At 46.6% G+C, this 16,929-nt stretch overlaps 1 long non-coding RNA gene across 1 annotated transcript; it reads left to right on the top strand.

Moving 5' to 3' along the window:
• Positions 1–5,102: 5,102 nt before the first annotated feature.
• On the top strand, positions 5,103–6,172 carry LOC115780929 (uncharacterized). The gene is made up of 2 exons (XR_004020002.1): positions 5,103–5,383; positions 5,523–6,172. It is a non-coding gene; the product is annotated as an uncharacterized LOC115780929 (long non-coding RNA).
• The last annotated feature ends 10,757 nt before the right edge of the window (positions 6,173–16,929 follow it).

The raw sequence follows: 16,929 nt of genomic DNA, 5'->3' as shown, positions 1-16,929 counted from the left end.
AATAAACAACCAAGTGCAAGTGAGATTCTGGATCAAACCACCCAGGAACAAGAGATCATCCAGAGAGCAGTCGAGACATTAAGGTTGTTTCAACAGCCACAAGAGGGCGAAATGCATGACCCAGTGAGGAATAGCATGAATCCCACCACAATTCCTTGCACCCCAGTAAAAAACATTGTTTTGACACCACCAAATGGCTCTATGTGGCGCAAAGACTTTAAGATATCAGGCCAAATAGGGGAGCCTGGACAAAAAGATAGGCTCACATTTTCCAGTCTGGCCAGGCAAATTGAAAATGGGCTCAATAAAGGCTATCCAGAGTCAGAAATCACTGATGCTGTAATTCGTGCTATTACACCAGGCCTGCAGCTATGGAGTTATCTTGAAGGGAAAGAGAATCTGACATTGCCTGCCCTCAGGAGAATCCTCAGGTCTCACTACCAGGAGAAAAGTGCCACAGAGTTATATAAGCAACTCACCTCCGAGGTCCAGGGTAATAAAGAGACACCCCAAAATTTCCTAATCAGAGCCATGGATTTGAGACAGAAAATCCTGTTTGCATCTCAGGAAGTCGAATCAAGTCTGAAATATGATCCAGCACTTGTTCAGAGTCTTTTCATGCATACTGTCCTGACTGGTCTTCAAAATGACAATATTAAAAGTGACCTGCAGCCTTACCTACTGCAGATAAATACGTCAGATGAGTTGTTGCTGGAGAAAGTGAATATTGCAGTCGCCAATGAGAAAGAGAGGCAAGACAAAAAGAAACATGCAGCTCCATCACGAGTAACAACTGTAAATACTGTCCAATCCAGCAACTCCCCAGTGGAACATAAAAGCGCAGTTCAAGAAAGAGCAGCCACTGTACCCCCTGATCTTCTCTCGGAAATAAAAGAAATGCGTGCTGACATGGTGCTGCTGAAAGACTTGAGAGCCGAGGTTTCCCAGATCAGAGAAACTATTCAAAAGTCAACTCCTGCACCCCTGCAGCCTGTCACCATTGAAGCTGAACAAAATTGTATGCAGTTTTACCACCAGCAACCACCAGCAGTGGCATCGCAATACCACTCAGCACACGGGCTTAGACATGTGAGGGGAACAGCACAGTTTCAACAAAGGTTTGCACCCCAGCAATACTATCCAGCACCACGCAACCGCCCCAGGTGTTTTGCTTGTGTGCAGTCAGGTGAGGAATACTGTCAACACTGTTTTAGGTGTGGGAGCAGTGAGCATTTCCAGGCAGGTTGTAAAGCACCAAGACTGACAAAATCTACTAGAGAGAGAGAGAGAGAGAGCCATTTAAACTAAGACGGACTGCTCCTACGGGACAAGGGGCAGCCGACAGCATAGATAAGTCCCAGTTTTGTGCTAACTGTGAGGGAAGGGAAGAGACTACGAAATTGAAATGTTGTTCTGTTTGTAAAATAACAATGTACTGCTCGAAAAAATGCAAAGAAAGGCACTGGTCAGCACACAGAAAATGTTGTAGTCCAAACACATGCTTGGGCATTAAAAAACAGGAAACCCCATCAGGTCAGAAACTAAAATACAGGAAAATTGGTAATTCAGTGATGACACCCACTGTAAGGGAGCTAGTAGGAGAGAAATGTCTCATGAAGTGCTTTCTGCACAACCAAAGATTTCAGGCACTTTGGGACATAGGTTCACAAATCTGTGCTATAGATGAGGCCTGGAAGCAGAGCCATTTGCCTGATGTTAAGCTGAGGGATATAGCTGAACTAGTCAATCCTCTTGAGCCACTGCAACTCGAGGCAGCTAATGGAACAGAAATGCCATATATTGGTTGGCTTGAGGTGAGTTTCAAACTTACTGCTAATGATGATGAGTTGTTAATACCCATGTTAGTATTAAAAGGCAACCAACAGTCGTGTCCCATAATTGGTTTCAATGTGATTTGGCACCTAGTGAACAATGTACAGGACCAGACGAAAGACAGACACAAAGAGAAGCTAATGAAAACAGTAAAGGTAGCTTTCCCTCACCTTAGAAAGAATAGAGCAAGAGCCATGTGAGCACAGAGTAAGAACAACATATGAGAGAGTCAGCGTGCCTAAACACAGCTCCATCCAAATCGAGTGTCGAGTGCAAGCTCCACCTTTCAAGGAAGATAAGAATCTGATCTTTGAACCTCATGAGAACCCACAGTGGCCTGAAGGACTCAAGTTTTGTGACACCCTTGTATCAGTGAAGGCCAGAATGACACCAAAAATTGTTGTCAGTGTACAAAATCCCTCCAGCCATGACATCGTACTGCCAAGTAGGACTGCTATTGGAACTGTGCAGCCCATTGGATCAATATATCCTGCTAATATATTCAAAACTGACTGCCTGCCCACTGCATCAGTCCACCACGTTCAGGCTAAGAACCCCAGTGAGAGAATACCTACCACTGAACAATGGAATCCACCTGTTGATCTTACTCACCTGAATGAATATCAAAAACAAGTTGTCAGTCAGATGTTAAGAGAAGAATCACAGTCATTCTCTAGGTCTGACGATGACATAGGCTGTGTGGAAAACCTGCAAATTAACATTTCATTGAAAGATAATGACCCAGTGACACGGACATATCGCTCTGTACCAAAGCCCTTGTATCAGGAGATGAAAAACTACCTACAGGACCTGATAGCCCAGGGGTGGGTGGAAAAAAACACTTCATCTTACTCCTCCCCTGTAGTCTGTGTGAGAAAAAAAGATGGTACGCTGCGTTTATGCATTGATTACAGGGAGCTCAATAGGAAAACTCACCCAGATCGTCATCCCATCCCCAGAGTACAGGACATTATGGACAATTTGGGCGGAAACACACTCTAGACCAGGGTAAGGCATACCACCAGGGGTTCATGGGCAAATACAGCAAACATCTAACAGCTTTTGTGACCCCCTGGGGGTTGTATGAATGGGTCAGAATCCCATTTGGACTGATGAACGCCCCTGCAGCATTTCAGCGCTGCATGGAGGAGTGCTTAGAGGGATTAAGGGATGAGATATGTGTGCCTTACCTTGATGATGTCCTAGTGTTCAGCAGAACATTTGAGGATCACGTTGAGGATGTCAGGAAGGTACTGCGACGACTGAGGGAGCATGGAATCAAATTAAAACCAAGGAAGTGTGACCTATTTAAAGCAGAAGTACGGTACCTTGGCAGGATTGTTTCAGCTGAGGGAAGCAGGATAGATCCAGCTGATACTGCTGCAGTCACAGCTTTGAAAAGCAAACAGCCAGGTACTATTGGTGAATTAAGAGCAATGTTAGGACTATTAAGTTATTACAGGCAATACATCAAGGATTTTGCACGGATTGCGAATCCTCTGTATGACCTGCTCAAGGGACCCGGAGACATTGACACCCAGCAAAACAAAAGACCAAAGTGGCAAATGAAACGGAATAATAGGAGTGTCTCTTCATGTACACCTATTGAGTGGACCGACTTGCATCAGTCAGCGCTGGAACAGATAATAGACTGTCTAACTCAGCCTCCTGTTTTAGGCTTTCCAGAGTTTTCACAGCCATTCGTTCTCCATACTGATGCGTCAAATCAAGGACTAGGTGCTGTGCTGTACCAAAAACAGAATGGGAAGCTTCGTGTGATTGCTTATGGTTCTCGTACTTTAACTGCAGCTGAGAAAAATTACCATTTGCATTCAGGCAAGTTAGAGTTTTTAGCTCTTAAATGGGCGATCACAGAGAAATTCCGCAATTACCTATATTATGCGCCATTCTTTACAGTGTACACCGACAATAACCCACTTACCTATGTACTATCCAGTGCCAAATTGAATGCAACAGGTTGCAGATGGGTAGCAGAACTGGCAGATTTCCACTTCACAATTAAATATCGCCCTGGTAAGGAAAATGTGGATGCAGACAGTCTGTCCAGGATGCCTGTAGATATGGAAACATTTATGGAAGAGTGCACGCAGGAAATGGCATATGATGTGATTGGAGCAGCCACACAAGCAGTGGAAGGACAGGGAGAATCCAGTGTGTCATGGTCCATGGGTGTCTCAGTCAAGTGTGCAGCCATGGCCACAGATGTCTCCATCATTCCACTCACAAAAGATCAAATCAAACAGGACCAGAGACATGATCTAACAATTGGACCTGTGATTCAGTGTAAACTAACAGAGCAAAAACCATCGAGCTCAGGGCTGAAGCAACTTAGCCCTCAGACCCTCTGTCTTCTAAGAGAATGGGACAAATTGGAGATGGATGAGAACGGAGTTTTGCACAGGAGAACAGCAAACAGAAAACAGCTAGTCTTACCAGAAAAAAACAAAAATACAGTATTAAAGGAGCTGCACAATGAAATGGGCCATCAGCGTGTAGAAAGGACAATGTCACTGATACGGGACGGGTTCTTCTGGCCTTATATGCAGCGGGAAGTCGAGGATTATGTTATGAGGAGATGTTTTTGCATAAAACAGAAGAAACCCTGTCATGACAGCAGAGCACCACTGACTAATATTGTCACTACTCACCCATTTGAACTTGTCTCTATTGATTTCCTACACCTTGATAAGTGCAAGGGCGGTTATGAATACATCCTTGTAATTATTGACCACTTTACACGCTTTGCCCAGGCGTATGCCACAACTTCCAAATCAGGTAAAACAGCAGTGGACAAAATCTTTAATGACTATGCTCTAAGATTTGGCTTCCCGGCACGAATCCATCATGACCAGGGTGCTGAGTTTGAAAATCAGTTGTTTGCACAACTGAAAAACTACTGTGGGATTGCTGGATCCAGAACTACTCCCTATCATCCCCAAGGGAATGGACAAGTGGAGCGGTTTAATAGGACGCTACTCCAGATGTTAAAGACACTCTCAGAGAGACAGAAAACGAACTGGAAGGATTCACTTAACAAACTGATCTATGCCTACAACTGTACCAGGAGCGAGGTAACTGGATTTTCTCCTTTTTACTTGTTATATGTGTAACAGTTAATATTGTATTGGATTCCACTTGTCATTTTTTTCATTTTGGGTTTATGCATAGCGGGTGAAACGGCGCCATCTCTTGGTGGTTAGCCGCGATAAGGGTAGTGGACACAGGAACCTCGTTGCCAGTGTATGGGAGAAGAGCGTGAGGTGGGTTCGCTGATATTAGCACTGTGGTAAAATGTTGTGTATTATTGCTGTATGTTCGTATATGATCACTGGCTAACTGTAATATGTACTTATATCAACCAGGACACTAATGAGTTGCATATTGTACCTTTGATGAGATTAATAACATTATAACACACAGTTGGAAAAGTTCGCTAGCCTGATGCTAATGGAAAATGCCATTCCTCGTACGGTGCTGTACCCGATGATGAGTCCATGATTCTGACCAGTACATGTTCCGTTTCATGCAGGTATTTATTTCATGATATTGTATTTTATTTCAATATAAATGTATTAGACCTCGTTGCCAGTGTATGGGAGAAGAGCACAAGGTGCTGTACCCGATGATGAGCCCATGATTCTGACAAGTACATGTTCCGTTTCATGCAGATAAAGTTCAGCATTCATCTCATCCTGTCTCCTGACTATCATTAAACACAACGCAGACACAAACTATACGACGGATGAAGACACAGAACTGGGTTATGATTATTTGGACCGAGCTGAATTAATACACGGCCAAGTTCAGCACGGTTACACTGGTGCCGTGACCCGTTCTTCAGCTGCGTCGGCGCGGGCAGAGTCTACTTCCCGGAGCGCTCGCATCGGAGTACCGGGGCTGCGTCTACTTCCTGGTGTAACAATGCCAGTTCTTTGTTAATAGTGTTTATAGTTTACAGTTGTCTCTGCCAGTTATGTTCATATTTATTTATGTAGAATTTCACAAAGATTATTTTATTGAATTTACCTGACGTGTTTGTGTAGCTCCGGTTGGTGTGCGGAACCTTTCTTTTGTTATTGTTTTCTGTACCCCTACGTTTAGTTTTCTGGGACAACTCCTTTATAAGGAGCAGTCTCGCGCTCACTCTCCCCCTTCTTCCTGTGGCATTCGGCGGGAGCGGTGAGTGAAAGTTTAGGAAGTTTAGTAATCGTAAATCCAGCTGTACTAGACAACAATGTCTTTGTGTGTTTTGTTTGTGTAGGGGCTTAAAGCGATCGTCACCAACCAGACTGTGATGTTTTGTTTACTATTTGGTCAGGTATGTTTTGTATGATCGATTGTTGTGTTTAATGTGTTGCTGTGTACGGGCCCCTTCTTCCTGTGGCATTCGGCGGGAGCGGGGCTTAAAGCGATCGTCACCAACCAGACTGTGATGTTTTGTTTACTATTTGGTCAGAAATAAAAGGAGATCGCCTCCAAATCACATCGGTGGCCTGATCTGATCATTGATGCACACAACGCAGAGAGCTGTAGAAGCCACCGGTTACACTTGGTGCCGTGAGACCCGTTGCATCGCCGGTCAGCGCTCGTCTGACCTCCCGGGTGTAGCTGCAGTCACCCTCGTCTCCTCTCCTGCTGGGCGGCGCAGCCCGCGCGCGCGCCCTCCGGTCGCCGTGCACGCAAGGTGTGTCGTCACCATAAAGAGAGACTCGCACACATTCTCCCTCATTTCATTTGTGTGTGTTTGTTATATCGAACTGCTCGTGCCCTGCCGCACGTTAAGAGGACGTTCCCGACAATCCAACCCTCTTTTTCTGTTTTGAAATAGACGTGATAAACATGAATAAGGGATGTGTATTTTGAATGAAGAGTATATATTGGACTTCTACATAGAAAAGTAAAAAAATTTTTATTTCTGTTTATTGCTTTGAATTTTTTTGAGGGTTTGTGTGTGTTTATTTACATTCTGCTGCATATTCGATTGTGTGTTTTGATCATCCTTTTTTAAAATTTTTTTTTTAATGTAATTTTTTTTTTCTCTCCTTTGCCATTGATAATTTTTATTCATGATGTCAGGTGTAGACCCCTTTAAGTTTCAGTCTGTGGTGGGTTGTGGGCGTGGTGTCACCTTAGGGGTGGGAAGGGGCAAACAGATGCCTTCACAGTGTTTTGGTAGGGGTGGGTCTGTGTCCCCTGGTGTCCCCAAATATGCATCTGATCAGTCTTTTGTCAACTCACCTTTGGTCCCCACTGCTAGCTCCACACCCATTGCCCAGCCAAATTGTGAGCCCACACAGGTGGTTCCTGTTGAGGCTCTCGGTAGTCTGTTTAGTGATTTTGCTAAACAAATAGGGGATAGTATATCAGCAAGCCTTAGTGCTATACATCAACCAAGTGCTGTCCAGCCTCAGCCTACTCTGTGTCAGTCTACCAGTGATACATCACAGCTAAAGGTTGTTGTACAGTCTGATGCCAGAGCTCCACCTTATTTCAGGGGTGATCACACAGACACATTTTCTGTTCATAAATGGGAAGACATGATGAAAACTTACCTGAAGAGGGTTAAGTGTGACAGTCATGCTGAAATGTATGACTTGATAATGTCGAGACTGACAGGCAGAGCTAGAGATGTGGTTAAAGTATCTCTCCGCAGTCGTCCTGAGCTGTGTACGTCTGATCTACCCACAGCTGTGTTTGAGATATTAAAGGGGAACTTCAGTGAGCTGGCATACTCTAATCTGCCTATGAAAGACTTTTATGGAACCACTCCCCGGGCACATGAAAGTGCTCTTGATTACTGGATTCGTCTTAACAAATCCATCGATGCTGCTGATGAATGTCTTCGGAGGCGAGGCAAATTTGTGGAGGACCCGAGTGCTGAAGTGGTCATGATGTTCATTAATCACTGTCCTGACCCCACTCTTGCCTTGACTTTTCAGCTAAAGTCACCTGAGCAGTGGACCGCAGCTGAGGTTCAGGAACGTCTCGACAATCACACAAGGAACAAGAGGAAGACTGTTTCACAGCCTCAGACCTCAGTGGGATTGTCAGCTTTGAGCCAGAACACTATGGCTGATTCTCTTCACCCTTGTGATTCTCAGGCTGCCCTAGTAGCGAACCAGCCAAAGACTCCTTGTAACTTTCCACCTGCAGTCACTGTGGTCTGCAGTCAGCCTGACTCAGAATCAGAATCAGAAGGTTTTTATTGCCATATGGGTGAACAGGTTCACAGCATTAGGAAATTGCTGCGGTACTTCGTGCTTACAGAAAAAAAACAAATAAGTATAAAAACTATAAGACAATATACAAGTATACAATTGCAAATATACAGAGATATTAGAGCTATAACTATAGCACAATATTACAAAATTACAAAATATACAGTGCAGAGACTAATTAAAAGATGAAAGAATGTAGACTATATTCCACTAATATGTACATCAGTGCAGTCAGACAGATGCATAGACATAGGGTCATCAGCGTTTGTGGAGGGTGGTGGTAACAGTCTTAGGGTTATTGTTCATGAGTCCAACAGCAGAGGGGAAGAAACTGTTCTTATGGCGGGAGGTTCTGGTCCGTATGGACCGTAGCCTCCTGCCTGAGGGGAGAGGGTCAAAAAGTCTGTGCCCAGGGTGAGAGTGTTCGGCTGTGATCCGACCTGCACGCCCCAGTGTCCTGGAGGTGTACAGGTCCTGGAGAGATGGGAGGTTACAGCCAATCACCTTCTCAGCAGAGTGCACAACGCGCTGTAGTCTCTGTTTGTCCCTAGTGGTGGCTCCAGCGTACCACACAGTGATGGAGGAGGTGATGATGGACTCAATGATGGCAGTATAGAACTGCACCATGGTCCTTGCTGGCAAGTTGAATTTCTTCAACTGCCGCAGGAAGTACATCCTCTGCTGGGCCTTTTTGACGACAGAGGTGATGGTGGGCTCCCACTTGAGGTCCTGGGTGATGGTAGTTCCCAGGAAGCGAAAAGAGTCCACTGTGGTGATGGGGGTGTCAGTCAGGATGATGGAGGGTAGAGGGGCTGTGTGCTTCCTAAAGTCCACTATAATCTCCACTGTCTTCTGGGCGTTCAGTACCAGGTTATTGTGGCTGCACCAGGACGCCAGACGTCCTCTGATGATATTGTGGCGGGCCAAAATCAATCTGCTCGCTTGTCTGTGCCCCCTGCTGTTCTTGATGTGCCTCCTGTTGCAGTAACTCCAACTGCTGCTGACAATGGCCTTACACAAGTTGTAACTATGTTTGACAGGGTTCTTTCTCTGTGCAATGCTTCTCTCACTGCCGGTGCAAGACCATGCAACCACCAGCCTATCAGATGTCAGCCTGCCTGTTCTGGTAACAAACGGTGCCCTGAGCCTTGCAGAGTCTGTGGTTCGAAGGATCACTCGACACATGCACACTGCAGGCTTTATAGGTTATGCCATAACTGCTTCAGTCCTGGTCATATTAGGGCTCAGTGTTCACGTTCCACCCGTTATGGTGCCACTCCCACTCTTCCTCCCTCCAGTGCTGATTTAAACTAGCCTGCCTGTGTGATGAGAGGGGTAACATGGGCGATGCCGGAGACACCCTCAACAAAGAACATGATTTGCAGTCAGTCTATGTGAACTGTTGTAGCTCTCTCCCAGATGACACGGAAGTGATTGTTGTGGGCTCACACAGAGTAGCTGAAGCAAGTGACCTGTTTTATGCTTCAGTGACAGTCAATGGTCAGTGTACTCTGAGAGGGATGCTTGATTCAGGAAGCATGTCATGCACGCTAAGTGAAGAAGGGGAGTCCAAACTAAGAGCAGCAGGTGTTCTCACTGTTCCTCAACCTGTGCCTGAGAAGGTGGTCCTTGTTGGCTGTGGTGGCCTTGTAACAAAGCCCAAATGTATTTATGATCTCGACATTGAGATTCATGGCTCCAAGTTCTCTGTCCCTATGTTTCTTGTTCCAGGGCAGAGAGATGAGCTGATCATTGGAAGCAAAGTCATCAGACCCTTGATCCAAAAGATGAGGTCTGATGTAAAGTACTGGGAGCTTGTAGGCTCCAGCACCTCTAATCCTGACTGTGAGCAATTTCTCGAATTGCTTTGTTGCACAACCCGTTGGTCTGGGTCTGACATGCCTGACAAGGTTGGGACAGTTAAGCTAAGACAGTCCATCACTCTTGCACCTCAACAGGAATATCTTGTGTGGGGGAGGTTGCCCAACAATGCCCATCTATCACTTGGGAGCACTGTCATAGTGGAGCCCACCTCCTCCCGTTCAGCCCCTAGAGACATAATTGTTGGACGGGTGGTGGCACCCATGTGGGGTGATCGCTGGGTACCAATGAAAATCTTGAACCCGACAAAGACTCCTGTGACGCTGCGTCGCAATGCAAAGGTGGCAGATGTCTTTCCATGTCTTGCTGTTGAGGACTTGCCCATCTCTCAGGGTGTCAGTAGACCACAGACCAATTGGACTGCTGAATCTATCCCAGATCGGACGTCAAACCCATCCCAACGGCTGAAGGAATGTGGTTTGGCAGATATTGACCTGGAGGCGTGTGAGGTGTCAGAGGAGTGGACACAGCGGCTGGCTGATCTGATACTTACCTGCCAGTATGTCTTTTCTAAAGACAAGGTGGATTGTGGAGAGGCCAAGGGTTTTGTCCATCGCATTCACCTCACCGATGACCGCCCCTTCCGGCTTCCCTATCGTCGGGTCCCTCCAGCGCACTATCACAAGCTGAGAGAGGTTTTATCGGAGATGGAAATGAAAGGCATCATCAGTAAGTCAGTCAGTGAATATGCTTCGCCATTGGTCCTTGTCTGGAAGAAGTCAGGTGACTTGAGGATCTGCACTGACTTTCGCTGGCTCAATGCCAAAACTGTCAGGGATGCCCACCCATTGCCCCATCAGGCTGATTGCCTTGCTGCCCTTGGTGGGAACGCCTTCTTCAGCACTATGGATCTCACATCGGGATTCTACAACATCCCCCTCCATGAGTCTGACAGACGGTACACGGCCTTCACAACACCTTTGGGCCTGTACGAATACAACAGGCTCCCCCAGGGTCTGTGCAACAGTCCTGCATCCTTTATGAGGATGATGATCAGTGTGTTTGGTGACTTGAACTTTTCTAGTCTCCTCTGCTACCTTGATGATCTGCTCGTCTTTGCCCCTTCTGAAGAGGAGGCTTTGAAACATGGTCTTTTCACGACAGAGCAAACAATCTAAAGCTGTCACAAAAGAAGTGTCACTTTCTTCGCAGGTCTGTGACATTTCTTGGCCATGTAGTGGATAGCAGTGGTGTCTCAGTTGACCAGGGCAAAGTTAAGGTCATCTCAGCTTTCAGGAAGGAGGACCTCATGGACTCTGATGGGCTCACGCCATCTCAGAAGAAGGTCAAATCTTTCCTTGGGATGGTGCTGTATTATCAGCATTTCATTCCTGGCTGTTCTTCGATTGCAAGGCCGCTTTATGCTCTGACTGCTGGGCAGAAGAGGAAGGTTAAGGGCTCCCCCGGACGGCGGAGAGCGGGTACCTTCCGGGAACTGTCTCCTCAGGACTGGACACCTGCCTGTGATGAGGCATTTGAGGGTCTTAAAAGTGCCCTCCTCAACAGTGTGGTGCTGGCACACCCAGACTTTGACAGGCCTTTCATCCTTTCCACCGATGCTTCCCTGGATGGTCTGGGTGCTGTTCTGTCCCAAGTGCCTGCTGGCGAGGAGAGAGCAAGGCCAATTGCTTTTGCCAGCAAGTCTCTCTCCCGAAGCCAAGCAAATTATCCTGCTCACAGGCTAGAGTTCCTAGCCCTTAAGTGGGCTGTCTGTGACAAATTCAGCCACTGGCTCAAGGGTCACAGGTTCACTGTGTGGTCTGATAATAACCCTTTGACATACATCCTAACAAAACCTAAACTTGATGCTTGTGAGCAGCGTTGGGTCTCCAAACTGGCCCCTTACTGCTTTGAGATTAAACACATTCCCGGACGTCTGAATGTGGTGGCAGATGCTCTCAGCAGGGACCCCTTTGTGAAGCCTCTGCGGGACCAGCTGTTGTGTGTCCCTTACTCTGAGCTGCTGGGACAGGCTCATGATGTCAGTGACGAACAAGTACAGGACACTTTCCGCTTTACTTGCCAGCCACAGTCAATGGGGGGCCCCTCTACTTCTGCTGCAGTTCATGGCTCACTGTCTGAGGATGATGTCTCCTCCCTTCTCTCCTCATTTGAAGAGTGGGACGCAGCTTCGAGACAACGAGCAGCCTCCCTTGCTGACCACCTCACCTCCTTGGAACCTGCTGGTCAGGATATGTGGCCTTTTTTGCCTCTCACTGATCTTCAGGCACAACAACAGAAGGATCCAGTAATCTCGAGGGTTGCTCATTATGTTGAGAGAAAGCGCAGACCCTCCAGACGGGAACGTTGTAATAAGAGTCAGCCAACCCTGAAGGTCCTGAAGCAGTGGGACAGGTTGACACTCATGGGTGGGATTCTCTACCGGGTCACAAAGGACCCTTTAACCAAACACAAGAGGTTTCAGTTTGTTGTGCCTGAGTCTTTGAAGGCTGATGTGTTATCGGGTGTTCATGATCATGCTGGTCACCAGGGTCAGCCTCGCACACTCTCTCTGGCTCGTCAGCGCTTCTTCTGGTCTGGTATGGAGAAAGATGTGCGAGATCATGTGAAGAACTGTCAAAGATGCGTTCTCAGTAAAACTCCTGAACCTTCTGCCAGAGCCCCACTAGAAAACATCAAGACCTCTGCTCCCTTGGAACTTGTGTGTGTGGACTTTTGGTCTGCGGAGGACAGCAACAACAGGTCGGTGGATGTTCTGGTTGTCACGGACCATTTTACCAAGTTGGCTCATGCCTTTCCCTGTCGAGACCAGACCGCAAAAGGGGTTGCCAAGAAGCTGTGGGACAATGTTTTTTGCATTTATGGCTTTCCCCAGCGCTTGCACTCTGACCAGGGAGCGAGCTTTGAAAGCGAGCTTATTGCCGAGCTCTTGAAGTTGTCAGGGGTTGATAAGTCGCATACCTCGCCATACCACCCTATGGGGAACGGCAATACAGAAAGGTTTAACCGAACCCTGGGCAACATGTTGAGAGCACTGCCCCCTCGCTCTAAACAGAAATGGCCACAGATGATCCACACAATGACTTTTGTTTATAACTGCACCATTCACGAGACCACTGGATTTGCACCTTTCTATCTGATGTTTGGGAGAGTTCCTAGACTGCCAGTTGACCTAATGTTCAAGAATGTACTCCGTGATGAGACTGTGTGTGACTATAATGTTTATGTTAAGTCTCTTTTGGGAGACCTGCGCTGGGCAATGACTCTGGCTCAAAAGAACTGCACAGCTGAGCAAAAACATCAACGTGACCAGTACAACAAAAGGGTCAAAGGTCTGCCTCTGTCACTTGGTGATAAGGTGCTGCTGGACCCGCTCGCTTCGGAAGTGGCTCGGATTCGGGACAGCTGTGTGGACGCTTTACCGCTCTGGCGGTGTGGCGGTAATTTGTGTAGTAAATGCAAAGCTATTTTTAACCCTTTGTACTGTTGTTTGGAGCTGTTTGTGGTTTTATGAGTGGCGGCACTGTCGCCATTGACCGCAAAAATTCTTTTGCTCTCTCTACCTCAGTGAAGGAGGGGCGTTTTGAGACGCAACTATTTTGAGTGTATTTATTTTGTGGATGATTTCTGTTACCCTGTTCTACTTTGTTGACCTGATGGAGATGCTTTTGTTCCCCTGTATTTGAGTTGTATGTGCTTTATTTTTTTGTTATTTTTGACTGTTTTTTTGCTGTTATTGGTAAAGTGTTGAGTATGACAGGCAATAATTTTTTTGGTAGGGGGAGAGGGTTTACCCCTATGCCTGCAGCTGCTAGAGGGAGAGGTGTGCTTTTGTACACTCCAGAATCATCCTCACCAATACCAAGTTATGCAGATTTGGGTGGAAATGTTAATGACACTTTTGATGCACCACAAAGTGATGTTAATGATAAACGTTTGTGTTAAGAATTCTTCAAGTAGAGATGTTCATAAGGTTAGACCTTTATTCTGAAACACCCGTTTATTTTGAAAGTGCCTAGTTCATTTCCTGTTTCCAGTGTGTGTTCAGCTTCGCTTGTCATACTAGCAGCAGTACAGCAGTCACTGACGATGTAAGTTGTGTTATGAGAAAGCATGATGATATGTTTAAGTTGGTTATCACTTCTGACAATGTTAGATCCTGTTAGATCGCTCCAAGTGTGTTGTTGAGCTCTATAGAATGTCCGATTTGTAGCGTTAGCATAATCGCGAGTTAGCATAATCGAGCGTTAGCATTACGCTAATTAGCATTACGCTAATTAGCATTATTGTGTGACTGCTAGCTTTCAGTCTATATGTTAAATGGGTGTATGCAGATGATTGCCTGCTCATATGACTGTGCATCTTTCTTTATGTTATGTATCTACAGAAACTGCCATGTATCAAGGCTGCTTCAGTTCGTCATTAAATGTTTAAATCCCTTTGATGAGTCTGTGCTCTCTGACCGGAGCCCTGCAGTGGTCAGTTAATCTGGTACCCAGCAACAGAGGTCGAATCCTCAACAGTTTGGGTGATATAGCTTCACAGATTGGAATTTCTATTGGTGAAAGTATTGCATCTTGCATTGAAACCCGCCTTAATAATACACTGTGTTCAGGAGTAGTTGGGGGTACAGCTAATGAGTCTGCAATGTTTAATGTCATTGTTCGCCCTGATGTTAAAGAACCTGTGAGTTTTACAGGGGATCATGACTCATGTTCAGTCCAAGAGTGGGAAGTCATGATGTTATCCTATTTGAAAAAGAAGGGCATCCCTGTGGCTGAACAAGCTGATGAAGTAGTATCTAAGCTTGTGGGGAGGGCACATGAAGTGGTTAAAGTGGGCATACGCAGTAAGCCAGTTTTGAATCTGAGTGAAGGACCTGAGCCCATTTTTGAGTTACTGAAGCAACACTTTAGTGACACTATGTTTTCCAGCTTGCCCTTAGCTGATTTTTATGCTACTGTGCCCCATCCTGACGAGCACCCCTTTGACTATTGGCTGAGACTTAATAAAGCTCTGGATGTGACAGAGGACTCTCTAAAGAGACAAAATAAGGCTTTCGATTATCTGTCACGTGACTTAGCTGCCATGTTTATCCAGAACTGTCCTGATCCTGAACTGTCACTCATATTCAAGTGTAGACAGCTGAAAGAATGGACAGTTGCAGAAATTCACGAGAAGCTCGTTGAACACTTCAGAGCTCGCAAGCGACTATCCAAACACAGAGTGACCAATGTTTTGCCTTCTCAGCAACAGGAGGTCACCACTTCTATGCAACGTGTGACACTCACAAGTGCGATTGTGCGTGCGGCTGCTGTTGTGCCGCCACCTGCTGGACAGGCGGCCGAGAGCTCCCCGGACCGCCTGGACCAGGTCATCACTCTGCTCGAACGTGTTCTGGAGCAGCAAGCAGTAAGTTCAATGTGCGCACACAGAGAGACCAACCAATGAAAGTAAAGCCCGTAGTACTTTGTGCGGTGTGCAGTGATGATGGACACACTACTCAGTACCACTGCAGGTCAAACCGTCTGTGCTTTAACTGTTTTGCACCTGACCATGTGCGAGCAGAGTGTCCGGGGGCCATGGTGAGGAAAGCTAGAGGCGCAAAGCAGGGGGCGCAACCACAGGAAAACTGAGTGGCCTGCATGTGGTGGGGGCAAGTGTCGGGCCTAAAAGTGATCCCCCTGTCGCAAATGTTGATGATGACATGGAGTTTGTATGCCAAAGTGTGTGTGAAGTGAGAGAGATGGGATACACACCTATAGTTCAAAACATTCAGAGACTCAAACAACATGACAAACTGTTTTATGAAGATGTGACACTGGGAGGTGAGGTTACAGTTAGGGCTTTGTTAGATAGTGGATCAATGGCATGCACCCTGAGCTCTGATGTAATACCTCGGCTGTTACATCAGCATGTGTTGAGGGGCCCCACCCTTGAGCCGACAGACACCGTGTTGATTGGGTGTGGGGGTTCCAGAACCTTACCTGCTGGAATGTGCGATCTGGAGATGGAACTTTACAGCTGCAAAGTGATTGTTGAGAACCAGAATGAAGAACTGATTGTTGGCAGTAACCTGCTAAGATATATTGTTGACAGGTTTAAGGTGAAGAGTGATCTTCAGAACCAGGGCTCCACAGCACCCAGTGACAGTCATGAGGCGGGGCAGAGGTTGTTAAGCTTGTTTTCAAGGATGGAAACTGGTGATGAAGATATCCAAGATGCGGTCGGAACTGCTAAAATTAAACGAGCTGTTACACTTGAGCCCATGACAGAGCACCTGATTTGGGGCAAGCTGCCGCGGGTTTATAATATGTTGGTTGGAAGTACTGTTGTTGCGGAGCCAGCAACAGCAAGATCTAAACCACGGACAGTCTTAGTGGGGAGGTCGGTGTTGATCTTAAGAGGTGATGGCTGGCTCCCGCTAAAGGTGATTAATCCGTCTAACAAGCCAGTAACGCTAAGTTGGCGGATGTGTCTATTTGCAGTTCAGTGCAGGTGTTCGCTGATTCCCAAATCGGTATCCAACAACAAGTACAGGTGCCGCTTGATGATGGTATGGGACACAGCCTGGTTTCGGAGACCTCCACCTTACCAGATCATCCTCACCCTGTGACACCATGTGCAACCGACCCTCCCCAGTCAAAGCTAAGTGAACTGGGACTCTCTGATGTAGACGTTGAGTCGTGTGACGTTGCCCCCGAATACAAGGCTAGACTGGCGGAACTCATAGTCAAATACCAGTCGATTTTCTCGAGGGACAAGCTAGATTGTGGTAAGGCCACTGGTTGCCTACACCGTATCAGAGTCATGGATGAGAAACCATTCCGGTTACCATGTAGACACATACCGCCCACCCAGTATGAAAAACTGAGAGAGGTGTTGGATGAGATGGAGGAGCGTGAAATCATTCGAAAGTCTAGCAGTGAGTTTGCATCTCCACTGGTGATCATTTGGAAGAAGACGGGTGACCTGCGGATCTGCAATGATTTCCGCTGGCTCAACGCACGCACTA

The sequence above is a fragment of the Archocentrus centrarchus genome, chromosome 5 (genome assembly GCF_007364275.1).
Source record: "Archocentrus centrarchus isolate MPI-CPG fArcCen1 chromosome 5, fArcCen1, whole genome shotgun sequence".
NCBI classification, from domain to species: Eukaryota; Metazoa; Chordata; class Actinopteri; order Cichliformes; family Cichlidae; genus Archocentrus; species Archocentrus centrarchus.
Note: the sequence above shows the minus strand (reverse complement) of the source record. Positions and strands in the feature narration are given on the sequence as shown.